At 51.5% G+C, this 26,855-nt stretch overlaps 22 pseudogenes; all 22 read right to left on the bottom strand.

The window, feature by feature from the left end:
• Positions 1-580: 580 nt before the first annotated feature.
• On the bottom strand, positions 581-699 carry LOC141055472 (5S ribosomal RNA; annotated as a pseudogene).
• A 77-nt stretch (positions 700-776) lies between these two features.
• LOC141058443 (5S ribosomal RNA) lies at positions 777-895 on the bottom strand (annotated as a pseudogene).
• Positions 896-2,142: 1,247 nt separating this feature from the next.
• Positions 2,143-2,261, bottom strand: LOC141055033 (5S ribosomal RNA; annotated as a pseudogene).
• A 273-nt stretch (positions 2,262-2,534) lies between these two features.
• On the bottom strand, positions 2,535-2,653 carry LOC141058257 (5S ribosomal RNA; annotated as a pseudogene).
• A 1,621-nt stretch (positions 2,654-4,274) lies between these two features.
• Positions 4,275-4,393, bottom strand: LOC141055029 (5S ribosomal RNA; annotated as a pseudogene).
• A 273-nt stretch (positions 4,394-4,666) lies between these two features.
• Positions 4,667-4,785, bottom strand: LOC141058256 (5S ribosomal RNA; annotated as a pseudogene).
• A 461-nt stretch (positions 4,786-5,246) lies between these two features.
• LOC141058250 (5S ribosomal RNA) lies at positions 5,247-5,365 on the bottom strand (annotated as a pseudogene).
• A 450-nt stretch (positions 5,366-5,815) lies between these two features.
• LOC141056611 (5S ribosomal RNA) lies at positions 5,816-5,934 on the bottom strand (annotated as a pseudogene).
• Positions 5,935-6,011: 77 nt separating this feature from the next.
• LOC141055023 (5S ribosomal RNA) lies at positions 6,012-6,130 on the bottom strand (annotated as a pseudogene).
• Positions 6,131-6,207: 77 nt separating this feature from the next.
• LOC141056158 (5S ribosomal RNA) lies at positions 6,208-6,326 on the bottom strand (annotated as a pseudogene).
• Positions 6,327-6,983: 657 nt separating this feature from the next.
• LOC141058795 (5S ribosomal RNA) lies at positions 6,984-7,102 on the bottom strand (annotated as a pseudogene).
• A 1,431-nt stretch (positions 7,103-8,533) lies between these two features.
• Positions 8,534-8,652, bottom strand: LOC141051744 (5S ribosomal RNA; annotated as a pseudogene).
• A 461-nt stretch (positions 8,653-9,113) lies between these two features.
• Positions 9,114-9,232, bottom strand: LOC141055010 (5S ribosomal RNA; annotated as a pseudogene).
• Positions 9,233-9,309: 77 nt separating this feature from the next.
• Positions 9,310-9,428, bottom strand: LOC141055003 (5S ribosomal RNA; annotated as a pseudogene).
• Positions 9,429-9,505: 77 nt separating this feature from the next.
• On the bottom strand, positions 9,506-9,624 carry LOC141058945 (5S ribosomal RNA; annotated as a pseudogene).
• Positions 9,625-10,468: 844 nt separating this feature from the next.
• On the bottom strand, positions 10,469-10,587 carry LOC141055000 (5S ribosomal RNA; annotated as a pseudogene).
• An 853-nt stretch (positions 10,588-11,440) lies between these two features.
• LOC141054995 (5S ribosomal RNA) lies at positions 11,441-11,559 on the bottom strand (annotated as a pseudogene).
• A 657-nt stretch (positions 11,560-12,216) lies between these two features.
• Positions 12,217-12,335, bottom strand: LOC141055395 (5S ribosomal RNA; annotated as a pseudogene).
• Positions 12,336-12,608: 273 nt separating this feature from the next.
• LOC141052718 (5S ribosomal RNA) lies at positions 12,609-12,727 on the bottom strand (annotated as a pseudogene).
• A 461-nt stretch (positions 12,728-13,188) lies between these two features.
• LOC141052426 (5S ribosomal RNA) lies at positions 13,189-13,307 on the bottom strand (annotated as a pseudogene).
• Positions 13,308-13,768: 461 nt separating this feature from the next.
• On the bottom strand, positions 13,769-13,887 carry LOC141054989 (5S ribosomal RNA; annotated as a pseudogene).
• A 461-nt stretch (positions 13,888-14,348) lies between these two features.
• LOC141058244 (5S ribosomal RNA) lies at positions 14,349-14,467 on the bottom strand (annotated as a pseudogene).
• Positions 14,468-26,855: the final 12,388 nt, after the last annotated feature.

Here is a 26,855-nt window from a genome sequence, read left to right as displayed (position 1 = left end):
GGACCAGGGATTCCCAGCCAGTCTCCCATGCTGGTACTGGCCCGGCCTCAAGCTGCTTAGCGGCTGCGATCTGACGAGGGCATGAATATTCAGCTTAGAATGGCCGTTGACGGAAGCGTGCCATCTCTGACGTTCTTTTCAAGAAGGATAAACTCGGAAGGGCAAGCTTGGAAAAAAAACGTACAAAATGTCAACAGGACCAGGGATTCCCAGCCAGTCTCGCATGCCGGTACTGGCCCTGCCTCAAGCTGCTTAGCGGCTGCGATCTGACGAGGGCATGCATATTCAGCTTAGAATGGCCGTTGACGGAAGCGTGTCATCTCTGACGTTCTTTTCAAGAAGGATAAACTCGGAAGGGCAAGCTTGGAAATAAAACGTACAAAATGTCAACACGATCAGTGATTCCCAGCCAGTCTCCCATGCCGGTACTGGCCCGGCCTCAAGCTGCTTAGCGGCTGCAATCTGACGAGGGCATGCATATTCAGCTTAGAATGGCCGTTGACGGAAGCGTGCCATCTCTGACGTTCTTTTCAAGAAGGATAAACTCGGAAGGGCAAGCTTGGAAAAAAAACGTACAAAATGTCAACAGGACCAGGGATTCCCAGCCAGTCTCCCATGCTGGTACTGGCCCGGCCTCAAGCTGCTTAGCAGCTGCGATCTGACGAGGGCATGCATATTCAGCTTAGAATGGCCGTTGACAGAAGCTTGCCATCTCTGACGTTCTTTTCAAGAAGGATAAACTCGGAAGGGCAAGCTTGGAAAAAAAACGTACAAAATGTCAACAGGACCAGGGATTCCCAGCCAGTCTCCCATGCCGGTACTGGCCCGGCCTGAAGCTGCTTAGCGGCTGCGCTCTGACGAGGGCAGGCATATTCAGCTTAGAATGGCCGTTGACGGAAGTGTGCCATCTCTGACGTTTTTTTCAAGAAGGATAAACTCGGAAGGGCAAGCTTGGAAAAAAAACGTACAAAATGTCAACAGGACCAGGGCTTCCCAGCCAGTCTCCCATGCCGGTACTGGCCCGGCCTCAAGCTGCTTAGCGGCTGCGATCTGACAAGGGCATGCATATTCAGCTTTGAATGGCCGTTGACGGAAGCGTGCCATCTCTGACGTTCTTTTCAAGAAGGATAAACTCGGAAGGGCAAGCTTGGAAAAAAAACGTACAAAATGTCAACAGGACCAGGGATTCCCAGCCAGTCTCCCATGCCGGTACTGGCCCGACCTCAAGCTGCTTAGCGGCTGCGATGTGACGAGGGAATGCATATTCAGCTTAGAATGGCCGATGATGGAAGCGTGCCATCTCTGACGTTTTTTTCAAGAAGGATAAACTCAGAAGGGCAAGCTTGGAAAAAAAACATACAGAATGTCAACAGGACCAGGGAATCCCAGCCAGTCTCCCATGCCGGTACTGGCCCGGCCTCAAGCTGCTTAGAGGCTGCGATATGACGAGGGAATGCATATTCAGCTTAGAATGGCCGTTGACGGAAGCGTGCCATCTCTGACGTTTTTTTCAAGAAGGATAAACTCGGAAGGGCAAGCTTGGAAATAAAACGTACAAAATGTCAACAGGACCAGGGATTCCCAGCCAGTCTCCCATGCCGGTACTGGCCCGGCCTCAAGCTGCTTAGCGGCTGCGATGTGACGAGGGCATGCATATTCAGTTTAGAATGGCCGTTGACGGAAGCGTGCCATCTCTGACGTTCTTTTCAAGAAGGATAAACTCGGAAGGGCAAGCTTGGAAAAAAAAACGTACAAAATGTCAACAGGACCAGGGATTCCCAGCCAGTCTCCCATGCCGGTACTGGGCCGGCCTCAAGCTGCTGCGATCTGACGAGGGCATGCATATTCAGCTTAGAATGGCCGTTGACGGAAGCGTGCCATCTCTGACGTTCTTTTCAAGAAGGATAAACTCGGAAGGGCAAGCTTGGAAATAAAACGTACAAAATGTCAACAGGACCAGGGATTCCCATCCATGTCTCCCATGCCGGTACTGGCCCGGCCTCAAGCTGCTTAGCGGCTGCGATCTGACGAGGGCATGCATATTCAGCTTAGAATGGCCGTTGACAGAAGCGTGCCATCTCTGACGTTCTTTTCAAGAAGGATAAACTCGGAAGGGCAAGCTTGGAAATAAAACGTACAAAATGTCAACAGGACCAGGGATTCCCAGCCAGTCTCCCATGCCGGTACTGGCCCGGCCTCAAGCTGCTTAGCGGCTGCGATCTGACGAGGGCATGCATATTCAGCTTAGAATGGCCGTTGACGGAAGCGTGCCATCTCTGACGTTCTTTTCAAGAAGGATAAACTCGGAAGGGCAAGCTTGGAAATAAAACGTACAAAATGTCAACAGGACCAGGGATTCCCAGCCAGTCTCCCATGCCGGTACTGGCCCAGCCTCAAGCTGCTTAGCGGCTGCGATGTGACGAGGGCATGCATATTCAGCTTAGAATGGCCGTTGACGGACGCGTGCCATCTCTGACGTTCTTTTCAAGAAGGATAAACTCGGAAGGGCAAGCTTGGAAAAAAAACGTACAAAATGTCAACAGGACCAGGGATTCCCAGCCAGTCTCCCATGCCGGTACTGGCCCGGCCTCAAGCTGCTTAGCGGCTGCGATCTGACGAGGGCAGGCATATTCAGCTTAGAATGGCCGTTGACGGAAGCGTGCCATCTCTGACGTTTTTATCAAGAAGGATAAACTCGGAAGGGCAAGCTTGGAAAAAAAACGAACAAAATGTCAACAGGACCAGGGATTCCCAGCCAGTCTCCCATGCCGGTACTGGCCCGGCCTCAGGCTGCTTAGCGGCTGCGATCTGATGAGGGCATGCATATTCAGCTTAGAATGGCCATTGACGGAAGTGTGTCATCTCTGACGTTCTTTTCAAGAAGGATAAACTCGGAAGGGCAAGCTTGGAAATAAAACGTACAAAATGTCAACAGGACCAGGGATTCCCAGCCAGTCTCCCATGCCGGTACTGGCCCGGCCTCAAGCTGCTGCGATCTGACGAGGGCATGCATATTCAGCTTAGAATGGCCGTTGACGGAAGCGTGCCATCTCTGACGTTCTTTTCAAGAAGGATAAACTCGGAAGGGCAAGCTTGGAAAAAAAACATACAAAATGTCAACAGGACCAGGGATTCCCAGCCAGTTTCCCATGCCGGTACTGGCCCGGCCTCAAGCTGCTTAGCGGCTGCGATCTGACGAGGGCATGCATATTCAGCTTAGAATGGCCGTTGACGGAAGCGTGCCATCTCTGACGTTCTTTTCAAGAAGGATAAACTCGGAAGGGCAAGCTTGGAAATAAAACGTACAAAATGTCAACAGGACCAGGGATTCCCAGCCAGTCTCCCATGCTGGTACTGGCCCGGCCTCAAGGTGCTTAGCGGCTGCGATCTGACGAGGGCATGCATATTCAGCTTAGAATGGCCGTTGACGGAAGCGTGCCATCTCTGACGTTTTTTTCAAGAAGAATAAACTCGGAAGGGCAAGCTTGGAAAAAAAACGTACAAAATGTCAACAGGACCAGGGATTCCCAGCCAGTCTCCCATGCCGGTACTGGCCCGGCCTCAGGCTGCTTAGCAGCTGCGATCTGACGAGGGAATGCATATTCAGCTTAGAATGGCCATTGACGGAAGTGTGCCATCTCTGACGTTCTTTTCAAGAAGGATAAACTCGGAAGGGCAAGCTTGGAAATAAAACGTACAAAATGTCAACAGGACCAGGGATTCCCAGCCAGTCTCCCATGCCGGTACTGGCCCGGCCTCAAGCTGCTGCGATCTGACAAGGGCATGCATATTCAGCTTAGAATGGCCATTGACGGAAGTGTGCCATCTCTGACGTTCTTTTCAAGAAGGATAAACTCGGAAGGGCAAGCTTGGAAAAAAAACGTACAAAATGTTAACACGACCAGGGATTCCCAGCCAATCTCCCATGCCAGTACTGGCCCAGCCTCAAGCTGCTTAGCGGCTGCGATCTGACGAGGGCATGCATATTCAGCTTAGAATGGCCGTTGACCGAAGCGTGCCATCTCTGACGTTCTTTTCAAGAAGGATAAACTCGGAAGGGCAAGCTTGGAAATAAAACGTACAAAATGTCAACAGGACCAGGGATTCCCAGCCAGTCTCCCATGCCGGTACTGGCCCGGCCTCAAACTGCTGCGATCTGACGAGGGCATGCATATTCAGCTTAGAATGGCCGTTGACGGAAGCGTGCCATCTCTGACGTTCTTTTCAAGAAGGATAAACTCGGAAGGGCAAGCTTGGAAAAAAAACATACAAAATGTCAACAGGACCAGGGATTCCCAGCCAGTCTCCCATGCCGGTACTGGCCCGGCCTCAAGCTGCTTAGCGGCTGCGATCTGACGAGGGCATGCATATTCAGCTTAGAATGGCCGTTGACGGAAGCGTGCCATCTCTGACGTTCTTTTCAAGAAGGATAAACTCGGAAGGGCAAGCTTGGAAATAAAACGTACAAAATGTCAACAGGACCAGAGATTCCCAGCCAGTCTCCCATGCCGGTACTGGCCCGGCCTCAAGCTGCTTAGCGGCTGCGATCTGACGAGGGCATGCATATTCAGCTTAGAATATCCGTTGACGGAAGTGTGCCATCTCTGATGTTTTTTTCAAGAAGGATAAACTCGGAAGGGCAAGCTTGGAAAAAAAACGTACAAAATGTCAACAGGACCAGGGATTCCCAGCCAGTCTCCCATGCCGGTACTGGCCCGGCCTCAAGCTGCTTAGCGGCTGCGATCTGACGAGGGCAGGCATATTCAGCTTAGAATGGCCGTTGACGGAAGCGTGCCATCTCTGACGTTTTTTTCAAGAAGGATAAACTCGGAAGGGCAAGCTTGGAAAAAAAACGTACAAAATTTCAACAGGACCAGGGATTCCCAGCCAGTCTCCCATGCCGGTACTGGCCCGGCCTCAGACTGCTTAGCGGCTGCGATCTGACGAGGGCATGCATATTCAGCTTAGAATGGCCATTGACGGATGTGTGCCATCTCTGACGTTCTTTTCAAGAAGGATAAACTCGGAAGGGCAAGCTTGGAAATAAAACGTACAAAATGTCAACAGGACCAGGGATTCCCAGCCAGTCTCCCATGCCGGTACTGGCTCGGCCTCAAGCTGCTGCGATCTGACGAGGGCATGCATATTCAGCTTAGAATGGCCATTGACGGAAGTGTGCCATCTCTGACGTTCTTTTCAAGAAGGATAAACTCGGAAGGGCAAGCTTGGAAAAAAAACGTACAAAATGTCAACAGGACCAGGGATTCCCAGCCAGTCTCCCATGCCGGTACTGGCCCGGCCTCAAGCTGCTTAGCGGCTGCGATCTGACGAGGGCAGGCATATTCAGCTTAGAATGGCCGTTGACGGAAACGTGCCATCTCTGACGTTTTTTTCAAGAAGGATAAACTCGGAAGGGCAAGCTTGGAAAAAAAACGTACAAAATGTCAACAGGACCAGGGATTCCCAGCCAGTCTCCCATGCCGGTACTGGCCCGGCCTCCGGCTGCGATCTGATGAGGGCATGCATATTCAGCTTAGAATGGCCATTGACGGAAGTGTGCCATCTCTGACGTTCTTTTCAAGAAGGATAAACTCGGAAGGGCAAGCTTGGAAATAAAACGTACAAAATGTCAACAGGACCAGGGATTCCCAGCCAGTCTCCCATGCCGGTACTGGCCCGGCCTCAAGCTGCTGCGATCTGACGAGGGCATGCATATTCAGCTTAGAATGGCCGTTGACGGAAGCGTGCCATCTCTGACGTTCTTTTCAAGAAGGATAAACTCGGAAGGGCAAGCTTGGAAAAAAAACATACAAAATGTCAACAGGACCAGGGATTCCCAGCCAGTCTCCCATGCCGGTACTGGCCCGGCCTCAAGCTGCTTAGCAGCTGCGATCTGACGAGGGCATGCATATTCAGCTTAGAATGGCCGTTGACGGAAGCGTGCCATCTCTGACGTTCTTTTCAAGAAGGATAAACTCGGAAGGGCAAGCTTGGAAATAAAACGTACAAAATGTCAACAGGACCAGGGATTCCCAGCCAGTCTCCCATGCCGGTACTGGCCCGGCCTCAAGCTGCTTAGCGGCTGCGATCTGACGAGGGCATGCATATTCAGCTTAGAATGGCCGTTGACAGAAGCGTGCCATCTCTGACGTTTTTTTCAAGAAGGATAAACTCGGAAGGGCAAGCTTGGAAAAAAAACGTACAAAATGTCAACAGGACCAGGGATTCCCAGCCAGTCTCCCATGCCAGTACTGGCCCGGCCTCAAGCTGCTTAGCGGCTGCGATCTGACGAGGGCAGGCATATTCAGCTTAGAATGGCCGTTGACGGAAGCGTGCCATCTCTGACGTTTTTTTCAAGAAGGATAAACTCGGAAGGGCAAGCTTGGAAAAAAAACGTACAAAATGTCAACAGGACCAGGGATTCCCAGCCAGTCTCCCATGCCGGTACTGGCCCGGCCTCAGGCTGCTTAGCAGCTGCGATCTGACGAGGGCATGCATATTCAGCTTAGAATGGCCATTGACGGAAGTGTGCCATCTCTGACGTTCTTTTCAAGAAGGATAAACTCGGAAGGGCAAGCTTGGAAATAAAACGTACAAAATGTCAACAGGACCAGGGAATCCCAGCCAGTCTCCCATGCCGGTACTGGCCCGGCCTCAAGCTGCTGCGATCTGACAAGGGCATGCATATTCAGCTTAGAATGGCCATTGACGGAAGTGTGCCATCTCTGACGTTCTTTTCAAGAAGGATAAACTCGGAAGGGCAAGCTTGGAAAAAAAACGTACAAAATGTCAACAGGACCAGGGATTCCCATCCAGTCTCCCATGCCGGTACTGGCCCGGCCTCAAGCTGCTTAGCGGCTGCGATGTGACGAGGGAATGCATATTCAGCTTAGAATGGCCGTTGACGGATGCGTGTCATCTCTGACGTTCTTTTCAAGAAGGATAAACTCGGAAGGGCAAGCTTGGAAAAAAAACGTACAAAATGTCAACAGGACCAGGGATTCCCAGCCAGTCTCCCATGCCGGTACTGGCCCAGCCTCAAGCTGCTTAGCGGCTGCGATCTGACGAGGGCAGGCATATTCAGCTTAGAATGGCCGTTGACGGAAGCGTGCCATCTCTGACGTTTTTTTCAAGAAGGATAAACTCGGAAGGGCAAGCTTGGAAAAAAAACGTACAAAATGTCAACAGGACCAGGGATTCCCAGCCAGTCTCCCATGCCGGAACTGGCCCGGCCTCAGGGTGCTTAGCGGCTGCGATCTGACGAGGGCATGCATATTCAGCTTAGAATGGCCATTGACGAAAGTGTGCCATCTCTGACGTTCTTTTCAAGAAGGATAAACTCGGAAGGGCAAGCTTGGAAATAAAACGTACAAAATGTCAACAGGACCAGGGATTCCCAGCCAGTCTCCCATGCCGGTACTGGCCCGGCCTCAAGCTGCTGCGATCTGACGAGGGCATGCATATTCAGCTTAGAATGGCCGTTGACGGAAGCGTGCCATCTCTGACGTTCTTTTCAAGAAGGATAAACTCGGAAGGGCAAGCTTGGAAAAAAAACATACAAAATGTCAACAGGACCAGGGATTCCCATCCAGTCTCCCATGCCGGTACTGGCCCGGCCTCAAGCTGCTTAGCGGCTGCGATGTGACGAGGGAATGCATATTCAGCTTAGAATGGCCGTTGACGGAAGCGTGCCATCTCTGACGTTTTTTTCAAGAAGGATAAACTCGGAAGGGCAAGCTTGGAAAAAAAACGTACAAAATGTCAACAGGACCAAGGATTCCCAGCCAGTGTCCCATGCCAGTACTGGCCCGGACTCAAGCTGCTTAGCGGCTGCGATCTGACGAGGGCAGGCATATTCAGCTTAGAATGGCCGTTGACGCAAGCGTGCCATCTCTGACGTTTTTTTCAAGAAGGATAAACTCGGAAGGGCAAGCTTGGAAAAAAAACGTACAAAATGTCAACAGGACCAGGGATTCCCAGCCAGTCTCCCATGCCGGTACTGGCCCGGCCTCAGGCTGCTTAGCAGCTGCGATCTGACGAGGGCATGCATATTCAGCTTAAAATGGCCATTGACGGAAGTGTGCCATCTCTGACGTTCTTTTCAAGAAGGATAAACTCGGAAGGGCAAGCTTGGAAATAAAACGTACAAAATGTCAACAGGACCAGGGATTCCCAGCCAGTCTCCCATGCCGGTACTGGCCCGGCCTTAAGCTGCTGCGATCTGACAAGGGCATGCATATTCAGCTTAGAATGGCCATTGACGGAAGTGTGCCATCTCTGACGTTCTTTTCAAGAAGGATAAACTCGGAAGGGCAAGCTTGGAAAAAAAACGTACAAAATGTCAACAGGACCAGGAATTCCCAGCCAGTCTCCCATGCAGGTATGGCCCAGCCTCAAGCTGCTTAGCGGCTGCGATCTGACGAGGGAATGCATACTCAGCTTAGAATGGCCGTTGACGGAAGCGTGCCATCTCTGACGTTCTTTTCAAGAAGGATAAACTCGGAAGGGGAAGCTTGGAAAAAAACGTGCAAAATGTCAACAGGACCAGGGATTCCCAGCCAGTCTCCCATGCCGGTACTGGCCCGGCCTCAAGCTGCTTAGCGGCTGCGATCTGACGAGGGCAGGTATATTCAGCTTAGAATGGCCGTTGACGGAAGTGTGCCATCTCTGACGTTTTTTTCAAGAAGGATAAACTCGGAAGGGCAAGCTTGGAAAAAAAACGTACAAAATGTCAACAGGACCAGGGATTCCCAGCCAGTCTCCCATGCCGGTACTGGCCCGGCCTCAGGATGCTTAGCGGCTGCAATCTGATGAGGGCATGCATATTCAGCTTAGAATGGCCATTGACGGAAGTGTGCCATCTCTGACGTTCTTTTCAAGAAGGATAAACTCGGAAGGGCAAGCTTGGAAATAAAACGTACAAAATGTCAACAGGACCAGGGATTCCCAGCCAGTCTCCCATGCCGGTACTGGCCCGGCCTCAAGCTGCTGCGATCTGACGCGGGCATGCATATTCAGCTTAGAATGGCCGTTGACGGAAGCGTGCCATCTCTGACGTTCTTTTCAAGAAGGATAAACTCGAAAGGGCAAGCTTGGAAAAAAAACATACAAAATGTCAACAGGACCAGGGATTCCCAGCCAGTCTCCCATGCCGGTACTGGCCCGGCCTCAAGCTGCTTAGCGGCTGCGATCTGACGAGGGCATGCATATTCAGCTTAGAATGGCCGTTGACGGAAGCATGCCATCTCTGACGTTCTTTTCAAGAAGGATAAACTCGGAAGGGCAAGCTTGGAAATAAAACGTACAAAATGTCAACAGGACCAGGGATTCCCAGCCAGTCTCCCATGCCGGTACTGGCCCGGCCTCAAGCTGCTTAGCGGCTGCGATCTGACGAGGGCATGCATATTCAGCTTAGAATGGCCGTTGACGGAAGCGTGCCATCTCTGACGTTTTTTTCAAGAAGAATAAACTCGGAAGGGCAAGCTTGGAAAAAAAACGTACAAAATGTCAACAGGACCAGGGATTCCCAGCCAGTCTCCCATGCCAGTACTGGCCCGGCCTCAAGCTGCTTAGCGGCAGCGATCTGACGAGGGCAGGCATATTCAGCTTAGAATGGCCGTTGACGGAAGCGTGGCATCTCTGACGTTTTTTTCAAGAAGGATAAACTCGGAAGGGCAAGCTTGGAAAAAAACGTACAAAATGTCAACAGGACCAGGGATTCCCAGCCAGTCTCCCATGCCGGTACTGGCCCGGCCTCAGGCTGCTTAGCAGCTGCGATCTGACGAGGGCATGCATATTCAGCTTAGAATGGCCATTGACGGAATTGTGCCATCTCTGACGTTCTTTTCAAGAAGGATAAACTCGGAAGGGCAAGCTTGGAAATAAAACGTACAAAATGTCAACAGGACCAGGGATTCCCAGCCAGTCTCCCATGCCGGTACTGGCCCGGCCTCAAGCTGCTGCGATCTGACAAGGGCATACATATTCAGCTTAGAATGGCCATTGACGGAAGTGTGCCATCTCTGACGTTCTTTTCAAGAAGGATAAACTCGGAAGGGCAAGCTTGGAAAAAAAACGTACAAAATGTCAACACGACCAGGGATTCCCAGCCAGTCTCCCATGCCAGTACTGGCCCAGCCTCAAGCTGCTTAGCGGCTGCGATCTGACGAGGGCATGCATATTCAGCTTAGAATGGCCGTTGACGGAAGCGTGCCATCTCTGACGTTCTTTTCAAGAAGGATAAACTCGGAAGGGCAAGCTTGGAAATAAAACGTACAAAATGTCAACAGGACCAGGGATTCCCAGCCAGTCTCCCATGCCGGTACTGGCCCGGCCTCAAGCTGCTGCGATCTGACGAGGGCATGCATATTCAGCTTAGAATGGCCGTTGACGGAAGCGTGCCATCTCTGACGTTCTTTTCAAGAAGGATAAACTCGGAAGGGCAAGCTTGGAAAAAAAACATACAAAATGTCAACAGGACCAGGGATTCCCAGCCAGTCTCCCATGCCGGTACTGGCCCGGCCTCAAGCTGCTTAGCGGCTGCGATCTGACGAGGGCATGCATATTCAGCTTAGAATGGCCGTTGACGGAAGCGTGCCATCTCTGACGTTCTTTTCAAGAAGGATAAACTCGGAAGGGCAAGCTTGGAAATAAAACGTACAAAATGTCAACAGGACCAGGGATTCCCAGCCAGTCACCCATGCCGGTACTGGCCCGGCCTCAAGCTGCTTAGCGGCTGCGATCTGACAAGGGCATGCATATTCAGCTTAGAATAGCCGTTGACGGAAGCGTGCCATCTCTGACGTTTTTTTCAAGAAGGATAAACTCGGAAGGGCAAGCTTGGAAAAAAAACGTACAAAATGTCAACAGGACCAGGGATTCCCAGCCAGTCTCCCATGCCGGTACTGGCCCGGCCTCAAGCTGCTTAGCGGCTGCGATGTGACGAGGGCAGGCATATTCAGCTTAGAATGGCCGTTGACGGAAGCGTGCCATCTCTGACGTTTTTTTCAAGAAGGATAAACTCGGAAGGGCAAGCTTGGAAAAAAAACGTACAAAATATCAACAGGACCAGGGATTCCCAGCCAGTCTCCCATGCCGGTACTGGCCCGGCCTCAGGCTGCTTAGCGGCTGCGATTTGACGAGGGCATGCATATTCAGCTTAGAATGGCCATTGACGGAAGTGTGCCATCTCTGACGTTCTTTTCAAGAAGGATAAACTCGGAAGGGCAAGCTTGGAAATAAAACGTACAAAATGTCAACAGGACCAGGGATTCCCAGCCAGTCTCCCATGCCGGTACTGGCCCGGCCTCAAGCTGCTGCGATCTGACGAGGGAATGCATATTCAGCTTAGAATGGCCATTGACGGAAGTGTGCCATCTCTGACGTTCTTTTCAAGAAGGATAAACTCGGAAGGGCAAGCTTGGAAAAAAAACGTACAAAATGTCAACAGGACCAGGGATTCCCAGCCAGTCTCCCATGCCGGTACTGGCCCGGCCTCAAGCTGCTTAGCGGCTGCGATCTGACGAGGGCATGCATATTCAGCTTAGAATGGCCGTTGACGGAAGTGTGCCATCTCTGACGTTCTTTTCAAGAAGGATAAACTCGGAAGGGCAAGCTTGGAAATAAAACGTACAAAATGTCAACAGGACCAGGGATTCCCAGCCAGTCTCCCATGCCGTTACTGGCCCGGCCTCAAGCTGCTTAGCGGCTGCGATCTGACGAGGGGATGCATATTCAGCTTAGAATGGCCGTTGACGGAAGCGTGCCATCTCTGACGTTCTTTTCAAGAAGGATAAACTCGGAAGGGCAAGCTTGGAAAAAAAACGTACAAAATGTCAACAGGACCAGGGATTCCCAGCCAGTCTCCCATGCCGGTACTGGCCCGGCCTCAAGCTGCTTAGCGGCTGCGATGTGACGAGGGCATGCATATTCAGCTTAGAATGGCCGTTGACGGACGCGTGCCATCTCTGACGTTCTTTTCAAGAAGGATAAACTCGGAAGGGCAAGCTTGGAAAAAAAACGTACAAAATGTCAACAGGACCAGGGATTCCCAGCCAGTCTCCCATGCCGGTACTGGCCCGGCCTCAAGCTGCTGCGATCTGACGAGGGCATGCATATTCAGCTTAGAATGGCCGTTGACGGAAGCGTGCCATCTCTGACGTTCTTTTCAAGAAGGATAAACTCGGAAGGGCAAGCTTGGAAAAAAAACATACAAAATGTCAACAGGACCAGGGATTCCCAGCCAGTCTCCCATGCCGGTACTGGCCTGGCCTCAAGCTGCTTAGCAGCTGCGATCTGACGAGGGCATGCATATTCAGCTTAGAATGGCCGTTGACGGAAGCGTGCCATCTCTGACGTTCTTTTCAAGAAGGATAAACTCGGAAGGGCAAGCTTGGAAATAAAACGTACAAAATGTCAACAGGACCAGGGATTCCCAGCCAGTCTCCCATGCCGGTACTGGCCGGGCCTCAAGCTGCTTAGCGGCTGCGATCTGACGAGGGAATGCATATTCAGCTTAGAATGGCCGTTGACGGAAGCGTGCCATCTCTGACGTTTTTTTCAAGAAGGATAAACTCGGAAGGGCAAGCTTGGAAAAAAAACGTACAAAATGTCAACAGGACCAGGGATTCCCAGCCAGTCTCCCATGCCAGTACTGGCCCGGCCTCAAGCTGCTTAGTGGCTGCGATCTGACGAGGGCAGGCATATTCAGCTTAGAATGGCCGTTGACGGAAGTGTGCTATCTCTGACGTTCTTTTCAAGAAGGATAAACTCGGAAGGGCAAGCTTGGAAATAAAACGTACAAAATGTCAACAGGACCAGGGATTCCCAGCCAGTCTCCCATGCCGGTACTGGCCCGGCCTCAAGCTGCTGCGATCTGACAAGGGCATGCATATTCAGCTTAGAATGGCCATTGACGGAAGTGTGCCATCTCTGACGTTCTTTTCAAGAAGGATAAACTCGGAAGGGCAAGCTTGGAAAAAAAACGTACAAAATGTCAACAGGACCAGGGATTCCCAGCCAGTCTCCCATGCCGGTACTGGCCCGGCCTCAAGCTGCTTAGCGGCTGCGATGTGACGAGGGCATGCATATTCAGCTTAGAATGGCCGTTGACGGACGCGTGCCATCTCTGACGTTCTTTTCAAGAAGGATAAACTCGGAAGGGCAAGCTTGGAAAAAAAACGTACAAAATGTCAACAGGACCAGGGATTCCCAGCCAGTCTCCTATGCCGGTACTGGCCCGGCCTCAAGCTGCTTAGCGGCTGCGATCTGACGAGGGCAGGCATATTCAGCTTAGAATGGCCGTTGACAGAAGTGTTCCATCTCTGACGTTTTTTTCAAGAAGGATAAACTCGGAAGGGCAAGCTTGGAAAAAAAACGTATAAAATGTCAACAGGACCAGGGATTCCCAGCCAGTCTCCCATGCCGGTACTGGCCCGGCCTCAGGCTGCTTAGCGGCTGCGATCTGACAAGGGCATGCATATTCAGCTTAGAATGGCCATTGACGGAAGTGTGCCATCTCTGATGTTCTTTTCAAGAAGGATAAACTCGGAAGGGCAAGCTTGGAAATAAAACGTACAAAATGTCAACAGGACCAGGGATTCCCAGCCAGTCTCCCATGCCGGTACTGGCCCGGCCTCAAGCTGCTGCGATCTGACGAGGGCATGCATATTCAGCTTAGAATGGCCGTTGACGGAAGCGTGCCATCTCTGACGTTCTTTTCAAGAAGGATAAACTCGGAAGGGCAAGCTTGGAAAAAAAACATACAAAATGTCAACAGGACCAGGGATTCCCAGCCAGTCTCCCATGCCGGTACTGGCCCGGCCTCAAGCTGCTTAGCGGCTGCGATCTGACGAGGGCATGCATATTCAGCTTAGAATGGCCGTTGACGGAAGCGTGCCATCTCTGATGTTCTTTTCAAGAAGGATAAACTCGGAAGGGCAAGCTTGGAAATAAAACGTACAAAATGTCAACAGGACCAGGGATTCCCAGCCAGTCTCCCATGCCGGTACTGGCCCGGCCTCAAGCTGCTGCGATCTGACAAGGGAATGCATATTCAGCTTAGAATGGCCATTGACGGAAGTGTGCCATCTCTGACGTTCTTTTCAAGAAGGATAAACTCGGAAGGGCAAGCTTGGAAAAAAAACGTACAAAATGTCAACAGGACCAGGGATTCCCAGCCAGTCTCCCATGCCGGTACTGGCCCGGCCTCAAGCTGCTTAGCGGCTGCGATGTGACGAGGGCATGCATATTCAGCTTAGAATGGCCGTTGACGGACGAGTGCCATCTCTGACGTTCTTTTCAAGAAGGATAAACTCGGAAGGGCAAGCTTGGAAAAAAAACGTACAAAATGTCAACAGGACCAGGGATTCCCAGCCAGTCTCCCATGCCGGTACTGGCCCGGCCTCAAGCTGCTTAGCGGCTGCGATCTGACGAGGGCAGGCATATTCAGCTTAGAATGGCCGTTGACGGAAGTGTGCCATCTCTGACGTTTTTTTCAAGAAGGATAAACTCGGAAGGGCAAGCTTGGAAAAAAAACGTACAAAATGTCAACAGGACCAGGGATTCCCAGCCAGTCTCCCATGCCGGTACTGTCCCGGCCTCAGGCTGCTTAGCGGCTGCGATCTGACGAGGGCATGCATATTCAGCTTAGAATGGCCATTGACGGAAGTGTGCCATCTCTGACGTTCTTTTCAAGAAGGATAAACTCGGAAGGGCAAGCTTGGAAATAAAACGTACAAAATGTCAACAGGACCAGGGATTCCCAGGCAGTCTCCCATGCCGGTACTGGCCCGGCCTCAAGCTGCTGCGATCTGACGAGGGCATGCATATTCAGCTTAGAATGGCCGTTGACGGAAGCGTGCCATCTCTGACGTTCTTTTCAAGAAGGATAAACTCGGAAGGGCAAGCTTGGAAAAAAAACATACAAAATGTCAACAGGACCAGGGATTCCCAGCCAGTCTTCCATGCCGGTACTGGCCCGGCCTCAAGGTGCTTAGCGGCTGCGATCTGACGAGGGCATGCATATTCAGCTTAGAATGGCCGTTGACGGAAGCGTGCCATCTCTGACGTTCTTTTCAAGAAGGATAAACTCGGAAGGGCAAGCTTGGAAATAAAACGTACAAAATGTCAACAGGACCAGGGTTTCCCAGCCAGTCTCCCATGCCGGTACTGGCCCGGCCTCAAGCTGCTTAGCGGCTGCGATCTGACGCGGGCATGCATATTCAGCTTAGAATGGCCGTTGACGGAAGCGTGCCATCTCTGACGTTCTTTTCAAGAAGGATAAACTCGGAAGGGCAAGCTTGGAAAAAAAACATACAAAATGTCAACAGGACCAGGGATTCCCAGCCAGTCTCCCATGCCGGTACTGGCCCGGCCTCAAGCTGCTTAGCGGCTGCGATCTGACGAGGGCATGCATATTCAGCTTAGAATGGCCGTTGACGGAAGCATGCCATCTCTGACGTTCTTTTCAAGAAGGATAAACTCGGAAGGGCAAGCTTGGAAATAAAACGTACAAAATGTCAACAGGACCAGGGATTCCCAGCCAGTCTCCCATGCCGGTACTGGCCCGGCCTCAAGCTGCTTAGCGGCTGCGATCTGACGAGGGCATGCATATTCAGCTTAGAATGGCCGTTGACGGAAGCGTGCCATCTCTGACGTTTTTTTCAAGAAGAATAAACTCGGAAGGGCAAGCTTGGAAAAAAAACGTACAAAATGTCAACAGGACCAGGGATTCCCAGCCAGTCTCCCATGCCAGTACTGGCCCGGCCTCAAGCTGCTTAGCGGCTGCGATCTGACGAGGGCAGGCATATTCAGCTTAGAATGGCCGTTGACGGAAGCGTGGCATCTCTGACGTTTTTTTCAAGAAGGATAAACTCGGAAGGGCAAGCTTGGAAAAAAACGTACAAAATGTCAACAGGACCAGGGATTCCCAGCCAGTCTCCCATGCCGGTACTGGCCCGGCCTCAGGCTGCTTAGCAGCTGCGATCTGACGAGGGCATGCATATTCAGCTTAGAATGGCCATTGACGGAATTGTGCCATCTCTGACGTTCTTTTCAAGAAGGATAAACTCGGAAGGGCAAGCTTGGAAATAAAACGTACAAAATGTCAACAGGACCAGGGATTCCCAGCCAGTCTCCCATGCCGGTACTGGCCCGGCCTCAAGCTGCTGCGATCTGACAAGGGCATACATATTCAGCTTAGAATGGCCATTGACGGAAGTGTGCCATCTCTGACGTTCTTTTCAAGAAGGATAAACTCGGAAGGGCAAGCTTGGAAAAAAAACGTACAAAATGTCAACACGACCAGGGATTCCCAGCCAGTCTCCCATGCCAGTACTGGCCCAGCCTCAAGCTGCTTAGCGGCTGCGATCTGACGAGGGCATGCATATTCAGCTTAGAATGGCCGTTGACGGAAGCGTGCCATCTCTGACGTTCTTTTCAAGAAGGATAAACTCGGAAGGGCAAGCTTGGAAATAAAACGTACAAAATGTCAACAGGACCAGGGATTCCCAGCCAGTCTCCCATGCCGGTACTGGCCCGGCCTCAAGCTGCTGCGATCTGACGAGGGCATGCATATTCAGCTTAGAATGGCCGTTGACGGAAGCGTGCCATCTCTGACGTTCTTTTCAAGAAGGATAAACTCGGAAGGGCAAGCTTGGAAAAAAAACATACAAAATGTCAACAGGACCAGGGATTCCCAGCCAGTCTCCCATGCCGGTACTGGCCCGGCCTCAAGCTGCTTAGCGGCTGCGATCTGACGAGGGCATGCATATTCAGCTTAGAATGGCCGTTGACGGAAGCGTGCCATCTCTGACGTTCTTTTCAAGAAGGATAAACTCGGAAGGGCAAGCTTGGAAATAAAACGTACAAAATGTCAACAGGACCAGGGATTCCCAGCCAGTCTCCCATGCCGGTACTGGCCCGGCCTCAAGCTGCTTAGCGGCTGCGATCTGACAAGGGCATGCATATTCAGCTTAGAATAGCCGTTGACGGAAGCGTGCCATCTCTGACGTTTTTTTCAAGAAGGATAAACTCGGAAGGGCAAGCTTGGAAAAAAAACGTACAAAATGTCAACAGGACCAGGGATTCCCAGCAAGTCTCCCATGCCGGTACTGGCCCGGCCTCAAGCTGCTTAGCGGCTGCGATGTGACGAGGGCAGGCATATTCAGCTTAGAATGGCCGTTGACGGAAGCGTGCCATCTCTGACGTTTTTTTCAAGAAGGATAAACTCGGAAGGGCAAGCTTGGAAAAAAAACGTACAAAATATCAACAGGACCAGGGATTCCCAGCCAGTCTCCCATGCCGGTACTGGCCCGGCCTCAGGCTGCTTAGCGGCTGCGATTTGACGAGGGCATGCATATTCAGCTTAGAATGGCCATTGACGGAAGTGTGCCATCTCTGACGTTCTTTTCAAGAAGGATAAACTCGGAAGGGCAAGCTTGGAAATAAAACGTACAAAATGTCAACAGGACCAGGGATTCCCAGCCAGTCTCCCATGCCGGTACTGGCCCGGCCTCAAGCTGCTGCGATCTGACGAGAGAATGCATATTCAGCTTAGAATGGCCATTGACGGAAGTGTGCCATCTCTGACGTTCTTTTCAAGAAGGATAAACTCGGAAGGGCAAGCTTGGAAAAAAAACGTACAAAATGTCAACAGGACCAGGGATTCCCAGCCAGTCTCCCATGCCGGTACTGGCCCGGCCTCAAGCTGCTTAGCGGCTGCGATCTGACGAGGGCATGCATATTCAGCTTAGAATGGCCGTTGACGGAAGTGTGCCATCTCTGACGTTCTTTTCAAGAAGGATAAACTCGGAAGGGCAAGCTTGGAAATAAAACGTACAAAATGTCAACAGGACCAGGGATTCCCAGCCAGTCTCCCATGCCGTTACTGGCCCGGCCTCAAGCTGCTTAGCGGCTGCGATCTGACGAGGGGATGCATATTCAGCTTAGAATGGCCGTTGACGGAAGCGTGCCATCTCTGACGTTCTTTTCAAGAAGGATAAACTCGGAAGGGCAAGCTTGGAAAAAAAACGTACAAAATGTCAACAGGACCAGGGATTCCCAGCCAGTCTCCCATGCCGGTACTGGCCCGGCCTCAAGCTGCTTAGCGGCTGCGATGTGACGAGGGCATGCATATTCAGCTTAGAATGGCCGTTGACGGACGCGTGCCATCTCTGACGTTCTTTTCAAGAAGGATAAACTCGGAAGGGCAAGCTTGGAAAAAAAACGTACAAAATGTCAACAGGACCAGGGATTCCCAGCCAGTCTCCCATGCCGGTACTGGCCCGGCCTCAAGCTGCTGCGATCTGACGAGGGCATGCATATTCAGCTTAGAATGGCCGTTGACGGAAGCGTGCCATCTCTGACGTTCTTTTCAAGAAGGATAAACTCGGAAGGGCAAGCTTGGAAAAAAAACATACAAAATGTCAACAGGACCAGGGATTCCCAGCCAGTCTCCCATGCCGGTACTGGCCTGGCCTCAAGCTGCTTAGCAGCTGCGATCTGACGAGGGCATGCATATTCAGCTTAGAATGGCCGTTGACGGAAGCGTGCCATCTCTGACGTTCTTTTCAAGAAGGATAAACTCGGAAGGGCAAGCTTGGAAATAAAACGTACAAAATGTCAACAGGACCAGGGATTCCCAGCCAGTCTCCCATGCCGGTACTGGCCGGGCCTCAAGCTGCTTAGCGGCTGCGATCTGACGAGGGAATGCATATTCAGCTTAGAATGGCCGTTGACGGAAGCGTGCCATCTCTGACGTTTTTTTCAAGAAGGATAAACTCGGAAGGGCAAGCTTGGAAAAAAAACGTACAAAATGTCAACAGGACCAGGGATTCCCAGCCAGTCTCCCATGCCAGTACTGGCCCGGCCTCAAGCTGCTTAGCGGCTGCGATCTGACGAGGGCAGGCATATTCAGCTTAGAATGGCCATTGACGGAAGCGTGCCATCTCTGACGTTTTTTTCAAGAAGGATAAACTCGGAAGGGCAAGCTTGGAAAAAAAACGTACAAAATGTCAACAGGACCAGGGATTCCCAGCAAGTCTCCCATGCCGGTACTGGCCCGGCCTCAGGCTGCTTAGCAGCTGCGATCTGACGAGGGAAGGAATATTCAGCTTAGAATGGCCATTGACGGAAGTGTGCTATCTCTGACGTTCTTTTCAAGAAGGATAAACTCGGAAGGGCAAGCTTGGAAATAAAACGTACAAAATGTCAACAGGACCAGGGATTCCCAGCCAGTCTCCCATGCCGGTACTGGCCCGGCCTCAAGCTGCTGCGATCTGACAAGGGCATGCATATTCAGCTTAGAATGGCCATTGACGGAAGTGTGCCATCTCTGACGTTCTTTTCAAGAAGGATAAACTCGGAAGGGCAAGCTTGGAAAAAAAACGTACAAAATGTCAACAGGACCAGGGATTCCCAGCCAGTCTCCCATGCCGGTACTGGCCCGGCCTCAAGCTGCTTAGCGGCTGCGATGTGACGAGGGCATGCATATTCAGCTTAGAATGGCCGTTGACGGACGCGTGCCATCTCTGACGTTCTTTTCAAGAAGGATAAACTCGGAAGGGCAAGCTTGGAAAAAAAACGTACAAAATGTCAACAGGACCAGGGATTCCCAGCCAGTCTCCCATGCCGGTACTGGCCCGGCCTCAAGCTGCTTAGCGGCTGCGATCTGACGAGGGCAGGCATATTCAGCTTAGAATGGCCGTTGACGGAAGTGTGCCATCTCTGACGTTTTTTTCAAGAAGGATAAACTCGGAAGGGCAAGCTTGGAAAAAAAACGTACAAAATGTCAACAGGACCAGGGATTCCCAGCCAGTCTCCCATGCCGGTACTGGCCCGGCCTCAGGCTGCTTAGCGGCTGCGATCTGACAAGGGCATGCATATTCAGCTTAGAATGGCCATTGACGGAAGTGTGCCATCTCTGATGTTCTTTTCAAGAAGGATAAACTCGGAAGGGCAAGCTTGGAAATAAAACGTACAAAATGTCAACAGGACCAGGGATTCCCAGCCAGTCTCCCATGCCGGTACTGGCCCGGCCTCAAGCTGCTGCGATCTGACGAGGGCATGCATATTCAGCTTAGAATGGCCGTTGACGGAAGCGTGCCATCTCTGACGTTCTTTTCAAGAAGGATAAACTCGGAAGGGCAAGCTTGGAAAAAAACGTACAAAATGTCAACAGGACCAGGGATTCCCAGCCAGTCTCCCATGCCGGTACTGGCCCGGCCTCAGGCTGCTTAGCAGCTGCGATCTGACGAGGGCATGCATATTCAGCTTAGAATGGCCATTGACGGAATTGTGCCATCTCTGACGTTCTTTTCAAGAAGGATAAACTCGGAAGGGCAAGCTTGGAAATAAAACGTACAAAATGTCAACAGGACCAGGGATTCCCAGCCAGTCTCCCATGCCGGTACTGGCCCGGCCTCAAGCTGCTGCGATCTGACAAGGGCATACATATTCAGCTTAGAATGGCCATTGACGGAAGTGTGCCATCTCTGACGTTCTTTTCAAGAAGGATAAACTCGGAAGGGCAAGCTTGGAAAAAAAACGTACAAAATGTCAACACGACCAGGGATTCCCAGCCAGTCTCCCATGCCAGTACTGGCCCAGCCTCAAGCTGCTTAGCGGCTGCGATCTGACGAGGGCATGCATATTCAGCTTAGAATGGCCGTTGACGGAAGCGTGCCATCTCTGACGTTCTTTTCAAGAAGGATAAACTCGGAAGGGCAAGCTTGGAAATAAAACGTACAAAATGTCAACAGGACCAGGGATTCCCAGCCAGTCTCCCATGCCGGTACTGGCCCGGCCTCAAGCTGCTGCGATCTGACGAGGGCATGCATATTCAGCTTAGAATGGCCGTTGACGGAAGCGTGCCATCTCTGACGTTCTTTTCAAGAAGGATAAACTCGGAAGGGCAAGCTTGGAAAAAAAACATACAAAATGTCAACAGGACCAGGGATTCCCAGCCAGTCTCCCATGCCGGTACTGGCCCGGCCTCAAGCTGCTTAGCGGCTGCGATCTGACGAGGGCATGCATATTCAGCTTAGAATGGCCGTTGACGGAAGCGTGCCATCTCTGACGTTCTTTTCAAGAAGGATAAACTCGGAAGGGCAAGCTTGGAAATAAAACGTACAAAATGTCAACAGGACCAGGGATTCCCAGCCAGTCTCCCATGCCGGTACTGGCCCGGCCTCAAGCTGCTTAGCGGCTGCGATCTGACAAGGGCATGCATATTCAGCTTAGAATAGCCGTTGACGGAAGCGTGCCATCTCTGACGTTTTTTTCAAGAAGGATAAACTCGGAAGGGCAAGCTTGGAAAAAAAACGTACAAAATGTCAACAGGACCAGGGATTCCCAGCAAGTCTCCCATGCCGGTACTGGCCCGGCCTCAAGCTGCTTAGCGGCTGCGATGTGACGAGGGCAGGCATATTCAGCTTAGAATGGCCGTTGACGGAAGCGTGCCATCTCTGACGTTTTTTTCAAGAAGGATAAACTCGGAAGGGCAAGCTTGGAAAAAAAACGTACAAAATATCAACAGGACCAGGGATTCCCAGCCAGTCTCCCATGCCGGTACTGGCCCGGCCTCAGGCTGCTTAGCGGCTGCGATTTGACGAGGGCATGCATATTCAGCTTAGAATGGCCATTGACGGAAGTGTGCCATCTCTGACGTTCTTTTCAAGAAGGATAAACTCGGAAGGGCAAGCTTGGAAATAAAACGTACAAAATGTCAACAGGACCAGGGATTCCCAGCCAGTCTCCCATGCCGGTACTGGCCCGGCCTCAAGCTGCTGCGATCTGACGAGAGAATGCATATTCAGCTTAGAATGGCCATTGACGGAAGTGTGCCATCTCTGACGTTCTTTTCAAGAAGGATAAACTCGGAAGGGCAAGCTTGGAAAAAAAACGTACAAAATGTCAACAGGACCAGGGATTCCCAGCCAGTCTCCCATGCCGGTACTGGCCCGGCCTCAAGCTGCTTAGCGGCTGCGATCTGACGAGGGCATGCATATTCAGCTTAGAATGGCCGTTGACGGAAGTGTGCCATCTCTGACGTTCTTTTCAAGAAGGATAAACTCGGAAGGGCAAGCTTGGAAATAAAACGTACAAAATGTCAACAGGACCAGGGATTCCCAGCCAGTCTCCCATGCCGTTACTGGCCCGGCCTCAAGCTGCTTAGCGGCTGCGATCTGACGAGGGGATGCATATTCAGCTTAGAATGGCCGTTGACGGAAGCGTGCCATCTCTGACGTTCTTTTCAAGAAGGATAAACTCGGAAGGGCAAGCTTGGAAAAAAAACGTACAAAATGTCAACAGGACCAGGGATTCCCAGCCAGTCTCCCATGCCGGTACTGGCCCGGCCTCAAGCTGCTTAGCGGCTGCGATGTGACGAGGGCATGCATATTCAGCTTAGAATGGCCGTTGACGGACGCGTGCCATCTCTGACGTTCTTTTCAAGAAGGATAAACTCGGAAGGGCAAGCTTGGAAAAAAAACGTACAAAATGTCAACAGGACCAGGGATTCCCAGCCAGTCTCCCATGCCGGTACTGGCCCGGCCTCAAGCTGCTGCGATCTGACGAGGGCATGCATATTCAGCTTAGAATGGCCGTTGACGGAAGCGTGCCATCTCTGACGTTCTTTTCAAGAAGGATAAACTCGGAAGGGCAAGCTTGGAAAAAAAACATACAAAATGTCAACAGGACCAGGGATTCCCAGCCAGTCTCCCATGCCGGTACTGGCCTGGCCTCAAGCTGCTTAGCAGCTGCGATCTGACGAGGGCAAGCATATTCAGCTTAGAATGGCCGTTGACGGAAGCGTGCCATCTCTGACGTTCTTTTCAAGAAGGATAAACTCGGAAGGGCAAGCTTGGAAATAAAACGTACAAAATGTCAACAGGACCAGGGATTCCCAGCCAGTCTCCCATGCCGGTACTGGCCGGGCCTCAAGCTGCTTAGCGGCTGCGATCTGACGAGGGAATGCATATTCAGCTTAGAATGGCCGTTGACGGAAGCGTGCCATCTCTGACGTTTTTTTCAAGAAGGATAAACTCGGAAGGGCAAGCTTGGAAAAAAAACGTACAAAATGTCAACAGGACCAGGGATTCCCAGCCAGTCTCCCATGCCAGTACTGGCCCGGCCTCAAGCTGCTTAGCGGCTGCGATCTGACGAGGGCAGGCATATTCAGCTTAGAATGGCCATTGACGGAAGCGTGCCATCTCTGACGTTTTTTTCAAGAAGGATAAACTCGGAAGGGCAAGCTTGGAAAAAAAACGTACAAAATGTCAACAGGACCAGGGATTCCCAGCAAGTCTCCCATGCCGGTACTGGCCCGGCCTCAGGCTGCTTAGCAGCTGCGATCTGACGAGGGAAGGAATATTCAGCTTAGAATGGCCATTGACGGAAGTGTGCTATCTCTGACGTTCTTTTCAAGAAGGATAAACTCGGAAGGGCAAGCTTGGAAATAAAACGTACAAAATGTCAACAGGACCAGGGATTCCCAGCCAGTCTCCCATGCCGGTACTGGCCCGGCCTCAAGCTGCTGCGATCTGACAAGGGCATGCATATTCAGCTTAGAATGGCCATTGACGGAAGTGTGCCATCTCTGACGTTCTTTTCAAGAAGGATAAACTCGGAAGGGCAAGCTTGGAAAAAAAACGTACAAAATGTCAACAGGACCAGGGATTCCCAGCCAGTCTCCCATGCCGGTACTGGCCCGGCCTCAAGCTGCTTAGCGGCTGCGATGTGACGAGGGCATGCATATTCAGCTTAGAATGGCCGTTGACGGACGCGTGCCATCTCTGACGTTCTTTTCAAGAAGGATAAACTCGGAAGGGCAAGCTTGGAAAAAAAACGTACAAAATGTCAACAGGACCAGGGATTCCCAGCCAGTCTCCCATGCCGGTACTGGCCCGGCCTCAAGCTGCTTAGCGGCTGCGATCTGACGAGGGCAGGCATATTCAGCTTAGAATGGCCGTTGACGGAAGTGTGCCATCTCTGACGTTTTTTTCAAGAAGGATAAACTCGGAAGGGCAAGCTTGGAAAAAAAACGTACAAAATGTCAACAGGACCAGGGATTCCCAGCCAGTCTCCCATGCCGGTACTGGCCCGGCCTCAGGCTGCTTAGCGGCTGCGATCTGACAAGGGCATGCATATTCAGCTTAGAATGGCCATTGACGGAAGTGTGCCATCTCTGATGTTCTTTTCAAGAAGGATAAACTCGGAAGGGCAAGCTTGGAAATAAAACGTACAAAATGTCAACAGGACCAGGGATTCCCAGCCAGTCTCCCATGCCGGTACTGGCCCGGCCTCAAGCTGCTGCGATCTGACGAGGGCATGCATATTCAGCTTAGAATGGCCGTTGACGGAAGCGTGCCATCTCTGACGTTCTTTTCAAGAAGGATAAACTCGGAAGGGCAAGCTTGGAAAAAAAACATACAAAATGTCAACAGGACCAGGGATTCCCAGCCAGTCTCCCATGCCGGTACTGGCCCGGCCTCAAGCTGCTTAGCGGCTGCGATCTGACGAGGGCATGCATATTTAGCTTAGAATGGCCGTTGACGGAAGCGTGCCATCTCTGATGTTCTTTTCAAGAAGGATAAACTCGGAAGGGCAAGCTTGGAAATAAAACGTACAAAATGTCAACAGGACCAGGGATTCCCAGCCAGTCTCCCATGCCGGTACTGGCCCGGCCTCAAGCTGCTGCGATCTGACAAGGGCATGCATATTCAGCTTAGAATGGCCATTGACGGAAGTGTGCCATCTCTGACGTTCTTTTCAAGAAGGATAAACTCGGAAGGGCAAGCTTGGAAAAAAAACGTACAAAATGTCAACAGGACCAGGGATTCCCAGCCAGTCTCCCATGCCGGTACTGGCCCGGCCTCAAGCTGCTTAGCGGCTGCGATGTGACGAGGGCATGCATATTCAGCTTAGAATGGCCGTTGACGGACGCGTGCCATCTCTGACGTTCTTTTCAAGAAGGATAAACTCGGAAGGGCAAGCTTGGAAAAAAAACGTACAAAATGTCAACAGGACCAGGGATTCCCAGCCAGTCTCCCATGCCGGTACTGGCCCGGCCTCAAGCTGCTTAGCGGCTGCGATCTGACGAGGGCAGGCATATTCAGCTTAGAATGGCCGTTGACGGAAGTGTGCCATCTCTGACGTTTTTTTCAAGAAGGATAAACTCGGAAGGGCAAGCTTGGAAAAAAAACGTACAAAATGTCAACAGGACCAGGGATTCCCAGCCAGTCTCCCATGCCGGTACTGTCCCGGCCTCAGGCTGCTTAGCGGCTGCGATCTGACGAGGGCATGCATATTCAGCTTAGAATGGCCATTGACGGAAGTGTGCCATCTCTGACGTTCTTTTCAAGAAGGATAAACTCGGAAGGGCAAGCTTGGAAATAAAACGTACAAAATGTCAACAGGACCAGGGATTCCCAGCCAGTCTCCCATGCCGGTACTGGCCCGGCCTCAAGCTGCTGCGATCTGACGAGGGCATGCATATTCAGCTTAGAATGGCCGTTGACGGAAGCGTGCCATCTCTGACGTTCTTTTCAAGAAGGATAAACTCGGAAGGGCAAGCTTGGAAAAAAAACATACAAAATGTCAACAGGACCAGGGATTCCCAGCCAGTCTCCCATGCCGGTACTGGCCCGGCCTCAAGCTGCTTAGCGGCTGCGATCTGACGAGGGCATGCATATTCAGCTTAGAATGGCCGTTGACGGAAGCGTGCCATCTCTGACGTTCTTTTCAAGAAGGATAAACTCGGAAGGGCAAGCTTGGAAATAAAACGTACAAAATGTCAACAGGACCAGGGTTTCCCAGCCAGTCTCCCATGCCGGTACTGGCCCGGCCTCAAGCTGCTTAGCGGCTGCGATGTGACGAGGGCATGCATATTCAGCTTAGAATGGCCGTTGACGGAAGCGTGCCATCTCTGACGTTTTTTTCAAGAAGGATAAACTCGGAAGGGCAAGCTTGGAAAAAAAACGTACAAAATGTCAACAGGGCCAAGGATTCCCAGCCAGTCTCCCATGCCGGTACTGGCCCGGCCTCAAGCTGCTTAGTGGCTGCGATCTGACGAGGGCAGGCATATTCAGCTTAGAATGGCCGTTGACGGAAGCGTGCCATCTCTGACGTTTTTTTCAAGAAGGATAAACTCGGAAGGGCAAGCTTGGAAAAAAAACGTACAAAATGTCAACAGGACCAGGGATTCCCAGCCAGTCTCCCATGCCGGTACTGGCCCGGCCTCAGGCTGCTTAGCAACTGCGATCTGACAAGGGAATGCATATTCAGCTTAGAATGGCCATTGACGGAAGTGTGCCATCTCTGACGTTCTTTTCAAGAAGGATAAACTCGGAAGGGCAAGCTTGGAAATAAAACGTACAAAATGTCAACAGGACCAGGGATTCCCAGCCAGTCTCCCATGCCGGTACTGGCCCGGCCTCAAGCTGCTGCGATCTGACAAGGGCATGCATATTCAGCTTAGAATGGCCATTGACGGAAGTGTGCCATCTCTGACGTTCTTTTCAAGAAGGATAAACTCGGAAGGGCAAGCTTGGAAAAAAAACGTACAAAATGTCAACAGGACCAGGGATTCCCAGCCAGTCTCCCATGCAGGTACTGGCCCAGCCTCAAGCTGCTTAGCGGCTGCGATCTGACGAGGGAATGCATACTCAGCTTAGAATGGCCGTTGACGGAAGCGTGCCATCTCTGACGTTCTTTTCAAGAAGGATAAACTCGGAAGGGCAAGCTTGGAAAAAAAAACATACAAAATGTCAACAGGACCAGGGATTCCCAGCCAGTCTCCCATGCCGGTACTGGCCCGGCCTCAAGCTGCTTAGCGGCTGCGATCTGACGAGGGGATG

This window comes from Dendrobates tinctorius, unplaced genomic scaffold (genome assembly GCF_039654945.1).
Source record: "Dendrobates tinctorius isolate UK_male_01 unplaced genomic scaffold, ASM3965494v1 ptg000011l, whole genome shotgun sequence".
Lineage (NCBI taxonomy): Eukaryota > Metazoa > Chordata > Amphibia > Anura > Dendrobatidae > Dendrobates > Dendrobates tinctorius.
The sequence above is the reverse complement of the archived record's forward strand: the minus strand, read 5'-3'. Positions and strand labels throughout refer to the sequence as shown.